Genomic DNA, 17,216 nt, shown 5'->3' on the forward strand with positions numbered 1-17,216 from the left:
TGAAACCAGAATGGCCTGTTATCAAAATGACTACCACGTGGGCTGCTGGGAAGAAAGGACTTATAAATTCTAAGAATGTAAATGTTGGTCCCAGTGTCCTGGATAAAGAATGTTTGGGGGGTTGGGGCTGGCTGTGGTCTAAGGAGTCTCACAGTTGAACAATTCATTAGAATGGGCTGCCGTGGGATCTGTGAAAGGTAAGAAGATGCAGAAAAGACACGCTGAGTTAGGATCTGGCTTCTGGTCAACCCAGTGTGCCCCACATCCACACCAATAGCTGAGACACTGATTTAGCAGCCAGTTATTTAGGCATCAGAAATCATGTCAGTCTATTCATTCTGGAGGATTACCACAGCTCATGTCACAATCCAGTCTGTGTCCGCACTGTGAGTTTGCTCTGAAAAGCTTTTCCTTAATGTGTTATAACTGCGAGGCATTAATGAAATGAGCAGGAGTAGAGAGAAGGGGATCAAAGTTGCGAGGAACAGATACCATTCAGGTTGGCTTAGATAAAAGTGGATCTTTACTGAAGGGAAAGTCAAGGTCATCTAAAGACTGGAAACCGAGTTCAGTTAGAACACTTAGGAATCTATATTGGAAAGTGAGGCGTGAAAGCTCCTTCCTCTGCCTCTCATGGAGTCACATGTGATCCTTTTGGGAAAAGGGGCTATAAGTGAATAGAGCACATTTTCTTTACTCACCTATTTTCTCTGGTGCTCACTGGACATCTGCTCTGTTTTTCTTAATCCATGCAAACTCTTTCCATTTTATTGATGGCTTTGCTGCCCCTTACTAATTTAGATTTGCAGCCTTGGATGCCACGGCCCAACACTGGCCCTAACTTTACATGACCTCCCATCTAACTGCCTCTTTCTCTTTGGGTTCACTTTTTTTTTAATAAAGGGAATCTATTGACCTAGTTGGGGTCACAAATTTATCCCTGGTCCCATCAGTAGTGGCCAGAAGAATTGTCAGCTTCCCAATCACCGGGGCGGGAACAGATTCTCTGAGAAGAGGATGAGGACAGCAAGTAAATTGACTAGAACATCCACAATCATACAAGCTATATGATTAGCCTGTGAATAGTCAAGAATTGAACCCAGAGAAAATATACATGCTGTAATGGGGTTGTATATGTATAATACTTAAATAATTGCTGTAGTTTTCCAATTCTAAAATGAATATATTTTTCACATTTTAACATTTTTCAAATTGAGATGGAGCTTGCAATCAATCTGTATATTTAATACAGTATTTTTTTTTCCCTTCCACATAATAGCTGCTATTAAACTGATGATGCATCTTAAGTTCAAGTTTCTCTAAGAATTGAGGAAACATGGAAAGCGTGATTCTACTGGCTTATAGTTTTGTCAGAAGCCAAAAATCAAATCTCTTTATATAAAATTACTATTAAGCACCATCTTCCTAATTGTTCTGTTTTTGTCTTACTTTCATTTAAAAGATGACAATTTCATCATTTCAACAGGTAATTCCCCAATCCCATCATGTTACTCTGTCCTCTGATATCACGCCTAAATCATCTCTCCCTGGATTAACTCATTATCCCAATTAAAATCCTTGATATATGTCAAAGACGTGCCCTTATTTGTGACAGAGCCATTAAAAAGGTATTGCTTTAATTCCTTCTATAAATCAGTTCCTCTATTCCATTCCCTTAATTATGTACTATTTTTCTCTGGAATCACTCCAATGTCTAGGATATTTTTTTCCTTACCTAGAAGTGTTTCCAAAATTTAAGCATAGGATGCCAACATAGTCTGACAAAACTCCCCTTCCTCTTTTGTGATGTTGCTTTGCCATCAGTCCAAGTGAGCCCTTTCCCCTTGCCAGATGATTCAACAAAGCACTAAACTACCCTTTAGACTCATCCAGCACGCTTCCTTGTAGGCCATTTGCCCACCAGTAGAGACTGGCTATTTTGGATTATTTTTAATCCAAAGAGAGAACTAATCTTTCACTTTCTTTTCCAATGGAATTTCCTCTTATTATTTTCAAACTCTGGAGTTATTTATTTAGCCTGGTAGTTAGCAACAGATGCTGTGAACTGGCATCATCAGCAAGTGGAATGATGTGAAATGAAGACCACTCTCCCCAGGAAAGTTTTCGTTCAGGTTGTGACATGGACATATAGCGTGGCTTCAGAAAAGGAGTTAACATCTCTGACCAGTAAGTGGTTAAGAAGATGAGCAGGACTAGGTGACTAAGAGTCCTTTGGCTCTAACATTCCACAGCCTCTTTCTTAATGGTCTGGTTAATATTTTGCTGCGTTCTTATAGGCTCACAATCACACTAAGTCTTGGACCTGCACCTGTAATACCTCACCAACCATACATTCATTAGTCTGCATCTGTCTGGATGCAGGAAGGGACCATCGAGGCTTTTTCAAAGTCCCATCCTCCACTAAATGTACATGCATGAGCATGCACACACACACGCACGCATACACATTTTGCTTTGGAAGTGAACCTGTATGGAATCCACTCCTACAGGGGTTCAGCTCTTTATCTTTTTTCCCTGATGGATACACACAAAAAAAGAAATGATGTTCTCGTCCTTCACTATAAGAAGATTGTACACTGCCTCCCCTTCTGTTAACCTACAGAAGGAACTATTTATCTGGAATGATTTATGCTATTTTTCAATAATCTGATTATAAAGCTGGCTAATACACCATAAGCTTACCTTAATAGACCATGGCCTGCCCTTTGAATTCTTTTTCGTGCTTTTGTTTTAGGACATATTTCCTTCGGGCCCGGTCCTCTTGATACGCACCAGCCATACCTGCAGTGATAGTCACCACCGTGTGACCTCTTCCTGGTTTTGAAGTTTGGAACTCCATTTGGCTTCTGGGCTCATTTCGGATCACAATTCTGCTTGCTAAATAAAGAAATCACTGCCAAAAATTGAGCAGGCATGATACCAACTCCTTTAAGCTCCTAAGAGGCAACTCCTCCTGACCTGCTGATTCATACAATGTGTGTTATGCTCAAATTACTTGAGAAATCCCTGGCCAGCCTTTTGTCAATAGTTATTTTTGCAAGGTCTACATTACTTTCTAATTGACCAAATTTATTTTCATTTCTCTCATTAAAGATAGGTTTAGAAGTAGCCTCAATTGTGTAGCTTTTCTAATTGCTTTCTTCCTCCAGGCCTGCTCTCATTCCTAAATAAGCCTTTATCCTACCCTTAGCATCTATCTATCCATCCACCTATCTATGTATCTAGTCTCTCTATTAGGGCTAATGGATTTGGAAAAGTCACCAGTAGCTGGATGTCTGGCTTTACAAACTTCGGTATGAATAATGTTCCTTCCCTCAAGTAGCGTCTCCCCCTGCCCGAGTACCATATGCATGGAATGACTTGCCTGGGTTAGCAGGAGCCCAGCCCCTCCATTTCCTGACCATTCTAAGATGAAGTCATGCTTGGTCTTTCTTGCTCACTGGAACCAGAACTCTGATGTGCCTTCCTAAACCTAGAGACCTCCTCTACAACAGCAAAGTGACAGTTGTTCCAGAATAACCTACAGGCCGTGGGGCTCCAGGTGCTCCATCCTTGCCAATGCAGATTCCTACTGAAGATCCAATAGGTCTTCAATGCTACATTTGGTTTGTTTCATGGCAAAACTGCCCTGGGCTCCTGAGTTATAGTTTCTGTGTGTGTGTGTGTGTGTGTGTGTGTGTATTTTAATTCACTGAAAAAGCTGATACCCAAGGCTCAATGTGGCACGTGGAAGATCTGAATCAGAGCATGTTCCAGGGTCCTCTGCCTCTTGGGCCTAGAACAGCCATCCCCTTTACCCTAGTAACAAGGGGCTAAAGTCCTAGATCCACGTATTTCAACGCTCAGAGTTATTTATTTCAGGAAACTTGAGGCCTCTCTTCCACCAAGTGACTCAGTCAAAGCCACTCAGGCTGCTCTAACAGTTTCAGACAGCTTACAATTTTAGAAAAAAGGTGGAGGGGCTCAGTCCTGATTCCCTCCGAAGGTCCCCAGGCTCCTGTGCAAATGCCCCCCCTCCTCCTTTGCGCCTGCTTAGCCATAGTTTCTTTGGCCAGGTACCTCAATGCACACGCTAAATGTTCTCCACAGACATTAAAGCATTTTGCTAATGGCTTCTTTCAGCATTTCCCTCTGAGACTCTATCCACACCTGGTTGACCATTTTAACTGTCTGCTTGGCTGGCCAACTTGGCCCAACCACAGAGAGAGTGTGGGTGTTTTTCACTGAATAAACTGCTTTTACTGTTTTTACTGGCTTGACTAGTCAAGCAGATTAAAAGTAGTTACATGTGCTTTTAAAAAATTAAACCATTTTTGGCTCTTTGATCAGTGGTTTGATGAAATCTAACTGATTTTTCACTTGTGTTTAACACACGTTAAAGCTTAAGATTTCTTTTACCTTTGGGCCTCCTCTCCTCTCTGTGCATAACCCACAGGACTGGTCAATCCTGTATCGATTCTCAGCTGGTCAGTTTTCTCATCTGATACTTGGACGCAAAATCTGATGCTCCCCACTCACTGCTTAAGATCAAGGCCTTTGAATATAGTGGGACCCAGAAGTCCTTATCCTGGCTTTGCTCCTCGCTAGTTACATAATCTTGGGCAAATTACTTCACCTTCTTTGTGCCTTAATCCTCAACTGTGAAATGGGAGCATAAATAGAACTTGATGATAGAGCTTTTATAAGAAGCAAATTAGATAGTGCATGAAATATCACAGTAAACAAGAAATGGTAATAACAGCGAACATTTATAGAGCATTTTCTATGAATCAAGTCCTGTGCTAAGAGCATCTTAGATTATCACATTCAACGATATCTATTATTATTTGTCCAAGTTATTTAAATTCCACAAATATTTGGTCATTACTCTGTGATAAGGGCTTTTGCGGATACAAAGATTACCAAGATAACATCCCACAATCAATTAGTTTATATTCTAAAGGAAACACTAAGACAAAGAAATAAAAAAACATGCTGAGTGGTGAGTTCATGAGAGATCTACAAAGTGTTATGGGGGCATAAAACAAGGAGAGATTATTTCTCTAGGGGCGTGGATGTTATCAGGAAGCCTTCTTGAAGGAGGTGATATTTAACTATGGGTTTGTTTAAGCAGGCAATAGTAAAAATAAGAAGAAATCAGCAATCATAATAGCAGCTAACACTCGTAGATTCTGTATAAGCAGATGACTTACTTATCTCATTTACTCAACCCCATGAATTAGATAGTATTAATCTCATTTAATCAACCCCATGAATTAGGTATTATTATCATCCCCCATTGTATTCACAAGGCTAAGAGAGGTTAAGTAACTTTCCCAAGAACTCATATCTTGTAAGGCTTGAGTCAGGATTTGAATCCAAAGCCTGTGTTCCTAACTCCTATGGATTTCCTGCTTTCAGGTACTTGGGAAGCAAGTTACAGTACAACTGGCAGGACCAGTTTGTATACACACAAAAGAGGGGGCTGCAGCTGGGTTCAAGGAACTCTGGGAAGTTATGATTGGCTGCAGAAGTGGATGAGGGAAGGGCGGGAGTAGGAGACAAAGATGTGAATATCAGTGAAGTCCCTCCCAGAGAGACATAGCCTTTAGGAACACTGCAAGCAGAGGAAGTCACACAGTCAGAGACGTACTAGAGGAAGACGAATTTGGAAAGGGACTTCACTAAGGCTCAACTGATAAGACTTGGCGACAGGTTGGGTTCAGGGAGGCAAAGGCAAAGCAGGAATTGAAAACGATTCCCAAATTTTCCTCGGGACATAACGTGGGAGAAAACATGTTGATAATTATTAAGTGTCAATCACATGTAAGATTTTGCTTTTCACTCAGGCTCTTCTCAAGTTGCATAAGTGTGGAGGTTCCCTATCCTTTCCTCTCACTAAAGAATGTTAAGATTCCTCCAGAGAATCTTCCCATGGAACTGGGAAAAGGGGGGAGCCTTTCAATGTCCCTTCTGGAATTGTCCGTGCAGTTTCCTTAGTCACGAGCATAGTGCACATTATGGTGACTGGATTATCCATCACATCTGCATCCTTGCCAGGAAGTAGGATAGAGCTAAAATAGATATGCATGGGACTAAGGGTCAGAGTTTGAAACTTGTCCTTGTCACTTCTAATTTACATTAGTTTGGGCCAAAGTCACTAATTTATGTGAGCCAAATTGCCTCATTTAATTCTCTTAACCTCTCCATGAGGCAAGCATGGTTAATCCCATTTTACAGATTCAGTAAAGTGAGGTTCAAAGAAATTAAGTAACTCACTAGTAGTGGAGCTAGGGTTTGAACTCAGATCTGTCAAGCTCAACAGTATGGAGGTTATCAGTTCACTGAAGTCTAGGAAAAATTGACATTCATCTCCTTATAGTAATGAGACCCTCTATTTGAAGCATTCTGAAATATTATATGGACCTTCTTGGGTGAACTTCCAGTTCTTCCTCACCTTTTAACACAACAGTTTCCAGAGCAATTTTCCCAAACATCTTAGATTTGCTGAAAGAGACTCTTGCATAATTCCAACCTCTGGCCAAACTCTCTTAATGAGGTTATTTCCCATCATATGCATTGAGTTTGGCCTGAGTCAGCCATTTTTCTCAGTTTTGATTTTTTTCCTCCCCCTGCCCTCTTCTTTTGCAGTCACTATTCATTTTAAATGCAAGAAGTCAGCCTCCTTTTTAGCTGACAAGGCTGGTTGTTCACACACCTTTCAGGTGCATAACTGACAAGTGTCCACTTAGGTGTGGGGCGGACTCTTATCAAGTCTTCCGAAACATTCAAGGGAGAGAAGGCAGAGGAAGCCAACAATTTGCCGAGCAAAGGATGTGGCGATCACTGGAGCCAAAGCAATCCCTACCCGCTGTTCTGAAACAGTCTCTTGCTTAGCAAAGGTGAGACTGGCAGCCTCCAAGCATCGCAATTCCAGCTCCTGTGTCCTCTTTCCTGGTTGTTTCCTAGAGTGAAAAGAATTTGCCCACCCAGGGCAGCGAGGACCCCTCTTCCAGACGAAATGCTTCATCCAGCCCTAATCCTATTGCTCCTTTTCCCTCCTAGTGCGGTCAGTAACTCTCTCTTCCTGGGCAAAATGCATTCCAGTGGTATTTCCATCCTGGCTACACATTTTAATCACTTGGGAGCTTTAAAACCTGCCAGCACCTTGCCCCACTCAAGACTAGCTGAATTTGCATCCATGGAAGTGGATCCAGGGCACCGCATTCTTGGGGCAGTGTGCTAGCCAGGTACTTTGTATAATATCCCTCAATTGGGGTTTGTCTGATATTTTTCTCGTGGTTGGACTACGGTTGGTTATGGGTTGGAAGAGGAAGACCGCAGAGGGGAAGTACTCTTCTCATCACAGGATAGTGCCATTCTCATCACATCTCTGAGTTTGCCTTTGAGAAGAACCATGTTGTAATGACAGCTCTGGAGTCGGATGGCCTGACCTCACACCCTGGCCCCACCACCTACTCAACCTGATCTCAGTCAAGTCCATTTTTCCCAAGTCTCAGATGCTTTATCTGTAAAGTGAAGTAATAATCCATATGCCCTATGCATTTACAGCATTTCAAATAGCGCCTGGCCCACGGTAAATATTAAAGAAATGACGACTATTCTTATTTATCATTATTAACCATTATCTTGGGCAAATTTCTCTCATGTTTCATTAAATATGAAATACAAGAGTTGCATTAGCTGATATTTTAGGTGCCTTTAAGTGATAATATTCTTGGATTCTGGATGAACCTTTTCAAATTATTTGCAAGTAAAAAAAAATGGACCCATCAATATATGATGTTTTACAGTTTCCCGTTCTCATTCTTTAATTATCTTTTGAAACTGAAAGCTGAATTAGCATTTCTGCCAATGACAATTTAGTTAAGTTCCTCTATATCGCAGAAGCAGTTACAGTGTATGGGAAAACACTGGACATAGAATTAGGAGATATGAGTTCAATTAGGGATGACAGTTGATGTTACTAGTTGCTAAGTTAGCTTGGAGTTGTGTTTCAGTTCTGGAGACGAGTTCACTTTGACCCAGCCAGGCACCCTTGAATGGGTTTTATTGGGACCACCATGGTAGATAGAGGGCTGGGTTAGAGGTATGACCTAGGATGGCAGAGATGAGCAGAGTGTGGCAGAGGAGAGTGGGCAAAAGAATCGCCTTGGGGAGCACTTGGCAATCCCAGACTAGTAGGTGGGAACTGGCTAGCATGGCTCCGGAGTTCCCCCTACAGTGTGGAAGGCAGTCAGCTGCAGGATTAACTTGAGGATCCTCACGTGTAAAATGAGGATAATAATTCCCAGCTCCTGGAACTACTGAGCAACTTTAATGGGACCACAGATTTGGAAAAGCTTTGCAAACACGAAAAATGCTATTCAGATGTATTATTATTTGTGAACATCTGGGACAGAAAACAGTGAGCACTGAGCGGAGACGGGCTTATATTTACACAAGAACATATAATCTTCCTGTCTGCAAAAGTCAATAATGTGGCCCAGTGCATGAGCCTGGAGGAGGTGAGCAGCGCTTTCTGTAGTGTTTAGGACGTTTCCCTCTTGTAAATCTTGAGGCCACTCAGGTAAACCTTGGACCAGCTCAGTCAAACAAAAGATGTACGGGAGTCTAGATTCAATGAAGTCGGGAACTAATGACAAACTTGCCTCTCTCAGATAACAGCCCTTGTTAATGAACATTTTAAATTTTAATGTGTCAATAATTTAGGAGCCAAGTTTGCTTGGGTTGTGGGTTTTTTCCTTCCTCTTATGAAGAATAATTTTTCAAGAGTAAAATCACTGAGCGGGGCATTCCTGTGAAGTTCATTAGGAAGGTGAAGGGAGGTTAGTCTGTCTCAGGATGTCCGTTCTTTTGTTGCAAAAGCTGGCTCCTGATTTTTAATTTAATACTGGTCTTATGAGATTCAGGGTGATGCATCTGATCCCAAAATTTGAGACACATGGCTTGAAGCTGGGACTCTCTCAGAAAACAGAGGTAGAATGCAAATAAGAGGCTTTGCTGTTCCCTTATTGCCCAGTTTAACGCATTTAGATTGTGCCCAAAATGAATGAATATAGTCACTTGGTAAAAATTTCAAAAGATTCTTTGTTTCATCTGGAGGAGAGGTTGGCTGTCTACAGCCAGTGAACCAGGGACTCCACCTGTCTTTGTAAATAAGTTTTATTGGAGCAGAGCCACACCCATTGGTTGACTTGTTGTCTAGGGCTGCTTTTGCATTTCAGCAACGAAGTTGAGTAATTGTGGCACAGCCTGCATGACTCTCAGACTCTAAAATATTTACTATCGGACCCTTTACAGAAAAAGTTTGCCAACACAAGACCTGAGATAATTTTAGATGTCCACAGGTAAACAGTTTTATTTTAATAGTTATATGTTTATTTTAACATGTATTGGAAATTCATAAAACCGCCAAGTCTGTATTTTTTCAGATTTTTTGCTGTTGAGGACAAGCTAAAGAAGATATATAAGGACAACTTTGAGTCACTTTAAGGAAAAATACTGAATAAATAATACAACAAGAAAATATGATGGTAGTATGCAAAACTCTATTTGAGAAACAGACACACTGGGCACCAAAAAATTTGTTTGATTTTCATGTTGAATTAACCTCTCTGGTTCTAAGAAAATTAGCCTAAGAGAGGTTTTTCACAGGTATGCTTTTAACTTATTCTCTGTTTGAGTCTTACAATAGTTTGGAGCAGAAACTAAACAGGTAACAATATTGACTTCAACTCACCCACATAAAGATGAGACATGGAGGAACCTTCCACTTGCAGTCACACAGTCATAAGCAAACCTGTTTTAGGGGAGGGGATGGGGAACAGAATAGAGCTTTCAGGGTAAAACCATAAATCTAATCTTTGCTCATCTGAAAGTGGTGTTGGCTAAGGCCCGATATCAGATCATCCTTTGGCTTTGTCATGTGACCACGGACACAGAAATTCAGACTGCTCTGGCCTTACCACTATGGTCAAGTACTTAGGCTTAAAAGAAAACCATATAAACAGCCCCCACAATGCACCACCGGAGCTTACTCTGGGCCCGTGGTTCCCTGAGTGTATACCATGGAATATTTGTAGGTTTGGGGTTTTTTTTAATTAGTTCGGTGGCCAAATAACCTTAGGAAAGAAAACTATGTAAACAGAGTTGAACCTGCTCAGATTTACTGCAGGATTTTTCAAGATCTGCATAGAGATGGAGGATGCAACTTTGCCCAAACCTACCTGACCACAGAACTCTTTTCTCCCAGAGTATTTTGGGAAATGCCACTTTTAAGGATGTAGAGGAAAGCAGACATCATTAGATAAGCATCAATATGATTTGGAGTCTAGAATTGATTTAATTATGACTTTTTTTGGAATTCCTTCTCTTTAGTGTGTATCGTCAACCTAACGGGAAATAAGTTTCGTGATACTAGATGGTGCAACTTCCAACCCTGAAAGGACTTGTGTGCAGAAAATACTTGGGAACTTTGAAAAACAATCTATGCTAAAACTTTTAGGAGGCTAATTAAAAATAAATACCAAAATCCTTAAAAATGTGCATTGTCTTTTTGTAAGCAATTCCACTTTTACAAATTTATCCTCTGGAAAAATCAGAGACATGTGCATAAAAGAATTCCTGTAGAGTGATTTATAATACTGAAAAATTAGAAACCATTTAAATGTTCCATAATAGAAGATTGTTAGGAGGGTTTAAATATATTGGAATATTAAGTAGACAATAAAAATCATATTATAAAAAGTACTTATTGACATAGGAAATTGTTCATGATGTATATCTAAGAGGAAAAGTACTATTAAACGGTATTCACAGTATCCTATTTTTTAAAAATTACATAAGTGAGTAAACATGAAGAATATTAAAAAGACTTACAGGAAGTATAAATAGTGGCATTATTTTTGGTGATGGAATTATGGGGGAAATCCTTTGTGCTAATATGTTTGCCAACTTTCCTACACTGAACCTATGTTATATAATTAGGAAGAAAAGAGTTTGACTCAATTACAGTAGAAAATCCTACAGAAAACAGATTTCTCCTTATATCACTGTTTCCAAAACAATGATGACATGAAACATTTTGAAAATGCACGAAGCTCTGTATTGCTAGGACCAGAAAGGATTTCTCCCAGGCGCAGTATGCCGAAGGATGACACCAGAACCCTGGAGGCTTTGTGACTAAAAATCGCTCTTTGTGTTTTGTTCTGTTCAGAAACGTGTCAACATGAGGAATGGTTGTGCCCACATCTCAAGAAATGACCTCTGGTTTGTAATCCAGGTGGACAATCTCTTTCAGCACATCAAAGCCCTGACTCAACTTGTCTTATACATCTGTCCCACCTATATATAGCCCAGATCTCCACGCTTGTCCCTTCTCCCCTTACCCGACTTCCTCCCAACCCAACAATGCAGTTGTGGAAGGAAACAATAGCCTGCCAAAATTCCGGAAACAAAAGGATGAGTGATTAATTCAAGAGATTAAAGGAAAGTCATATGGCCAAAATAGAGGGTGAGAGAACGGAGTGGAGCAAGATGAGGGCAAGCCACATTCAAGAGTTTAGACCAGCACTGTCTAAGACATATAACGTGAGCCATGTATGTAATTTTAAATCTCCTAGGAGCTACATTTTAAAGAGTAAAAAAGAAACAGCTGAAGTTAAATTTAATAACATCTTTTAGTTAACCCAATATATCTAAAATATTATTTCAACATGTAATCAATATAAAATTATTAGTGAGCTATTTCACATATTTTTCTACTAAATCTTTGAAATCCGATGTTTACATTTATAGCTCGTCTTAATTCGGACTCATCACACCTCAACTGCTCAACGGCCACATGTGGTTACTGCACTGAACAGCGCAGGTTTAGACTTTATCTTTAGGGTAATGCAAAGCCATCAAGGGGCTGGAATGAAAGAAGGATGATCACCCAGGCTGCTCCGTGGATGATGGATGTGATGGGAAAAGATGGGACACAGGGAAACCAGAAAGGAGGCTCTTGTAGAATCTACAGGAGACCTTAAGGTAATGGCAGAGAGAATAAATAGATCTCAACAGAGTCAAGAGATAATTAGGAGGTAAACTTAACCATTTTGATGTGCACATGAGCCCGTGGAGCACACAGACCCAAGAGCTACTTCACAGGGTATAACGATGCATTTATTTTTCCCTTTCTGACCTCTTCAGACTGAATGTCATAGACCTGTGCGAGCAGTCGCAAAGGCCATATGGGTTTCCTAGGAGCCATGAAGTGAATGGTTTGGGTGAATGGTTTGTGGTGCTGTTTTGACCCTTTCTCCTCTGTACAGAGTAAGACAGAAGAATCATCCAGAAAGTCTGAGAGTGGTTGTTGCTTTTTTTCCCCTCCATTGCTGACACATTGAATCTATGGATAGAGGAGGGGTGGAGGAGGCAGATGGAGAAAATGCTTCTTAGGGGTGATTACAGCCAGAGAGGGGCTTGAAGAGACATCTCTGGGCCCCATATTTCTTTTGCCACCAGTGACTCCCAAATCAAATGAGCCCAATCTGCAGATCAAAATGAGATTTTTCTTATTGACTTCCCTGAAAGCTTAGCCGGCTCTCTGCAAATCGAGTCATGATGTATCCTGCATCATCATCAACCATTGCCGATTGCAGGGATGTCGGAACTGGGCTGATGTTGGCAAATATGTCACTGATGCATGAGGCCAGGGAAAATCCAGCTCTTATTGGCCTGGCAGTGCTGACCTGGTTTGTCCATAAATGAAGAGCAAATGCAATTTGCAAAACACATAGAACTGATAAGGGGTTACAACAAGGCGGAGCTGGAATCACTTTTCTAGGAGCAGGCATGCTTGAAGAGGAGACAAAGCAGATCTCAGCTTGAAATTGGACAGACAGTGTTTCTTAAAGGTTGCTCTGTGTACCACCTTTCTCATAATCACCTGAGGATTTAAAAATATGCACATCTGGGTCTAACCCCAGGCCTTCTGAAACAGAGCGTCTGTGGGTGGGGTCTAGGGAACCTCCATGTTTAACAAACACCTCGGTGATTCTTTTTTTGGCGGGGGGAAAGAAGATTGGCCATGAGCTAACATCTGTTGCCAATCTTCCTCTTTTTGCTTGAGGAAGATTGTCCCCAAGCTAACATCTGTGCCAACCCCCCTCCATTTTTTTTGTATGTGGGATGCTGCCACGGCATGGCTTGATGACTGGTGTGCAGGTCCATGCCCAGGATCTGAACCTGTGAACCCCAGGCCGCCGTAGCAGAGTGCACAAACCCAACCACTACACCACTGGGCTGGCCCCTCCCCTGGGTGATTTTTGCACACATGAAAATTTAAGAGTTCCTTGAGGAATGGTAGTGTGACAAGAGTATTTCCCCGTTTATTGGCAAAAGCACTGAACTGGAAGTCAATCTACCTGGCCTTTCATCCAGACTCTGCTACTGGATGCTACTGGCGGGACGACCTCACGGTGAGGAGAAAGAAAATGGAGTGTGAAATCAGAAGAGGGTGCAGGCCTGCCTCCTTCACCTAAGAGCTGTGTGGTGATGGCCAGGAGCTGAGCCGAGCCTCATTGTCGCCACCAAAAAATGCAGAGATAGACTCAGGTGACCTTGAAAAGTCAAGCTCTGGCACTCTCCTTCTTTAAAACACCTAACCTCAGTTCCTTCATCTGTAAAGTGGGCAGGTTATCTTTCATTTCGGTTATGCTATTTTAGGGATCCAGTGAAACACTGTATTTTGAAAAAGACTTTTCAAAACATTGACACAAATATGAAGTTGTAGTATTAATCCATAATAGATTTATCTTTGTAGGACATTATTTATCACAAGACTATTTCTACACTGATAAAAATCCTCTTAAAAGCATAGTATTTTATTTTATTTATCTTATTTTTTTTTAGATTGGCACCTGAGCTAACATCTGTTGCAAATCTTTTTTTTTCTTCTTCTTCTCCCCAAAGCCCACCAGTACATAGTTGTATATTCTAGTTGCAGGTCCTTCTAGTTGTGTTACATGAGACACCGCCTCAACACGGCCTGATGAGCAGTGCTAGGTCTGTGCCCAGGATCTGAACCTGCAAAACCCTGGGCCACTGAAGCACAGCTTGTGAACTTAACCACTAGGCCACTGGGCAGGCCCCAAAGCATAGTATTTTATTTTTTTAACAAAGCACAATACACAGTACAAAAGGATATTTTTTGTTTGTTACTGAAATGGGTCCAATTAACCTCTGCCAACCCTCTCTTTAACACTATCACTAGCCTTGCAGAGGACAGAGATTCACTCTGCGAACTTAGCATTCAAGTCTATCAATAATTTGGCCACTGTCTCCTTACACATAGCCAACACTAGTATAATTTAATTATTTGATGACATACCTTGTGTTTTTCTACTTCACAACTTTGCACTTATTTCATGCCATATCCTTGTCCTAAAATGTCTCTCTTCTTACCCAACACCCTCCTATCAAGCTTCTACCTATAAAAATATCATGGATGGGCTGGCCTGGTGGCGCAGTGGTTAAGTTCGCACGTTCCACTTTGGCGGCCTGAAGTTCGCTGGTTTGGATCCTGGGTGTGAACCTAGCACTGCTTGTCAAGCCAGGCATCCACATATAAGGTAGAGGAAGATGGGCACGGGTGTTGGCTCAGGAAAAAAGAGGAGGATTGGCGGCAGATGTTAGCTCAGGGCTAATCTTCCTCAAAAAAAATATCATGGACATATGCAAATATGTAACTTCAAAGATGTTGAGTCTGATGCTGTATATGAAAGCAAAACAAACACCAAAACAGAAACACAGTTCATGACCTAAGTATCTATCATTAGGGGATTGATTATACAAATACAGTTATACAATAGAATACTATACACCAGTTCATATGTTGTGTAAAAGAACATTTAATGGCATGGAAAGATAGTCATGATCTGTTAACTGTTAAATTAAAGAGAAAAAGTGCTATTTAAAAAATAATCTATAGATAAATTATACAATACAAATAAGAGGAAGACACACACTGACGGTTAGGCTCTAATTTTCTATTACATCGTGGGGAGTTTATTGCACAGCCACACAAAGAAGAAGGGAAAAGCAGGAAAGGTCCCAGGACCCACACAGCCAGAACTCAAGGAGAACTGAACCCCCTGCTCACTGCTGAAAAATGCAATATTGCTCCTCGAGAGTTAGTCAGATACTCCAGAGGTTGACATGCACATCATGCAGCTTCTCTCAGCCTTTGCTGCTCTCTCAGCTTGTTTCTACTGCCCTCTGTGTGTCTCAAATTTGAAACCTGAATGAGAGGATCTGACTCAGTCATTTTGTCATCCCCCAATATGGAGCCTCTGCACTGGGCAGAGCTCACAGGCCAGGCCAATTCACGGCCAGTGGTTTGCTCAGCCTATAGACAGTTGCCTTTGGCCTTGATCTAATTACTCACGTGCAGGGTGACATGAGCATATGACACAAACCTGGAAATGTACACGTCAGGAACTTCTGTGGCTGCTCTTCTCAGAAGTCACTAAAAGCATGGCAGGCACTTAAAGATTCGTCTCCTCCTCAGTAAATTCATCAAATAATATCTGTTATTATGCCTGAATGGTGGGGGAGAAATAAGACAGTTAGCACTGGATTTGGTTCCATGTGACAGAAAACCCAAAATTACTTAAACACATGAGAGTTTATTCTCTCAAATGGAAGAAGTCCGGAGGTGGGCAGTTCAGGGCTGGTATGGCGACTCGTAAGGTCATTAGGAATTCAGGAGCATTCTAACTTTCTGCTTCTCGTTCTAGCACACAATACAGAAGTCATTATTTATGCTCAGTAATATTCTTTTCTTCTCTCCTTTCAATCAAGCACACAATACGACTGCACTTTCCCTCTCCTTTGAATTTTGGTGTGGCATGTATCTGCTTTGACAAATGAACTGTGAGAGGAATTGACATGTGTCACTTCTGAGCAGAAGCTTTAAGAGCCAGTGCACAATTCATTATATGTGTCCTTCCACCTTCTACTGTGAATTTGAAAGTGCAGATCGAGAGGAAGCCTCTATCAGCCTGGGCGGCGGAGTGACTCTAGTTAGCACAGGGTCTTTGCTGAACTCTATTGGACATTTAGGTGAGGAAGAAACAGAAAACCACTGAGATTTGGGGATTGCTGTTATGGTAACATAACCTAGTCTATCCTAATACATAGTGGCATCCTCAAAGTCACTTCCTGGTCTACTGAGCTGCTAGAGATTTAGCCATCACCTTCATGTTCCAGGTGTCAGGAAAGAAAAATGGGGAAGGGCAAAAGGGCCAAAGCTCTCAGTGATGTTATCTCTCTTAAGGAGGCTTCCTGAAAGTCCCACACTTGAATTTTCACTTACATCTCATTGGCCAGAAGTTAGTTTCATGGATAATGTAACTGCCATAAAGGATGCTGGGTAGTGTAGTCTTTTAGGAGGACACATTGCTGCCGTGAATGTAATCAAGGCTGAGTTATTAAGAAAGAAGAAAGGATATTGGATAATCAACCAACAGCATATAACACAAAACATGATTCTCACTTTCTTCTTTTACTTAAATTTTCCTAATTTTTCTATAAGACCTGTAGTAATTTCATGCAAGAAAAAAAGTTATTGGCAAAAATGAGAATTTATCCATTAAGATAGTTTGAAGGCCACCTACTTCATGGATGCTTCCTTTATCAACCCGGTAGAAACCCAGTCTCTCTCCTGTGAGTTCTCCCTAAATCTTGTTTGTCCCACCCCTCTTTTTTTAATAACATTTGCCTTTGTATCCTAGTTACCTGTGTGAATGCACGCCAGGTCAGGTCTCACGTCTCCTCCTTGATCAAGGGCTCCCTGAGGGCACGTCGAGCTCTTATTCTCCTCCATCTTCTAACATACATTTCGGGTATGGTAGGTGTTCTCTATTGGAAGAAGAGAAAGAAAAAAGAAGGAAAGAAGGCTATTTCTCAAACACTATTTATTTTCTTTTAAATTCCAAACTGAAACAGAAATGAGCTCATCCTTCCTCCAGAGAAAGCGCATTAGGGAAGTACCTAAGTGCAAAGCACCGAGCTCCAGTCCTTGGAAAAGAGAAGAATTTAGACAGAAAGCACACACCATAGACATCCAAGAAGGGGAATGATGCAACACACGTGGAAATGTATGGACTGGTTGGATTTGGGCATGATCCAACTTAGGAAGCACATGG

At 41.2% G+C, this 17,216-nt stretch overlaps 1 long non-coding RNA gene across 1 annotated transcript in view; it reads right to left on the reverse strand.

Annotated features, from left to right (window-relative positions):
- The window catches only part of LOC138917444 (uncharacterized), a 427,142-nt gene that overhangs the window by 25,820 nt on the left and 384,106 nt on the right, over positions 1-17,216 (reverse strand). The window contains exons 7-8 of the long non-coding RNA XR_011425475.1: positions 16,807-16,929; positions 15,486-15,608 (exon numbers count right to left, since the gene is read on the reverse strand). This is a non-coding gene — a long non-coding RNA (uncharacterized lncRNA). The remainder of the gene's footprint in view (positions 1-15,485; positions 15,609-16,806; positions 16,930-17,216) is intronic.

The sequence above is a fragment of the Equus caballus genome, chromosome 14 (assembly GCF_041296265.1).
Source record: "Equus caballus isolate H_3958 breed thoroughbred chromosome 14, TB-T2T, whole genome shotgun sequence".
NCBI lineage: Eukaryota > Metazoa > Chordata > Mammalia > Perissodactyla > Equidae > Equus > Equus caballus.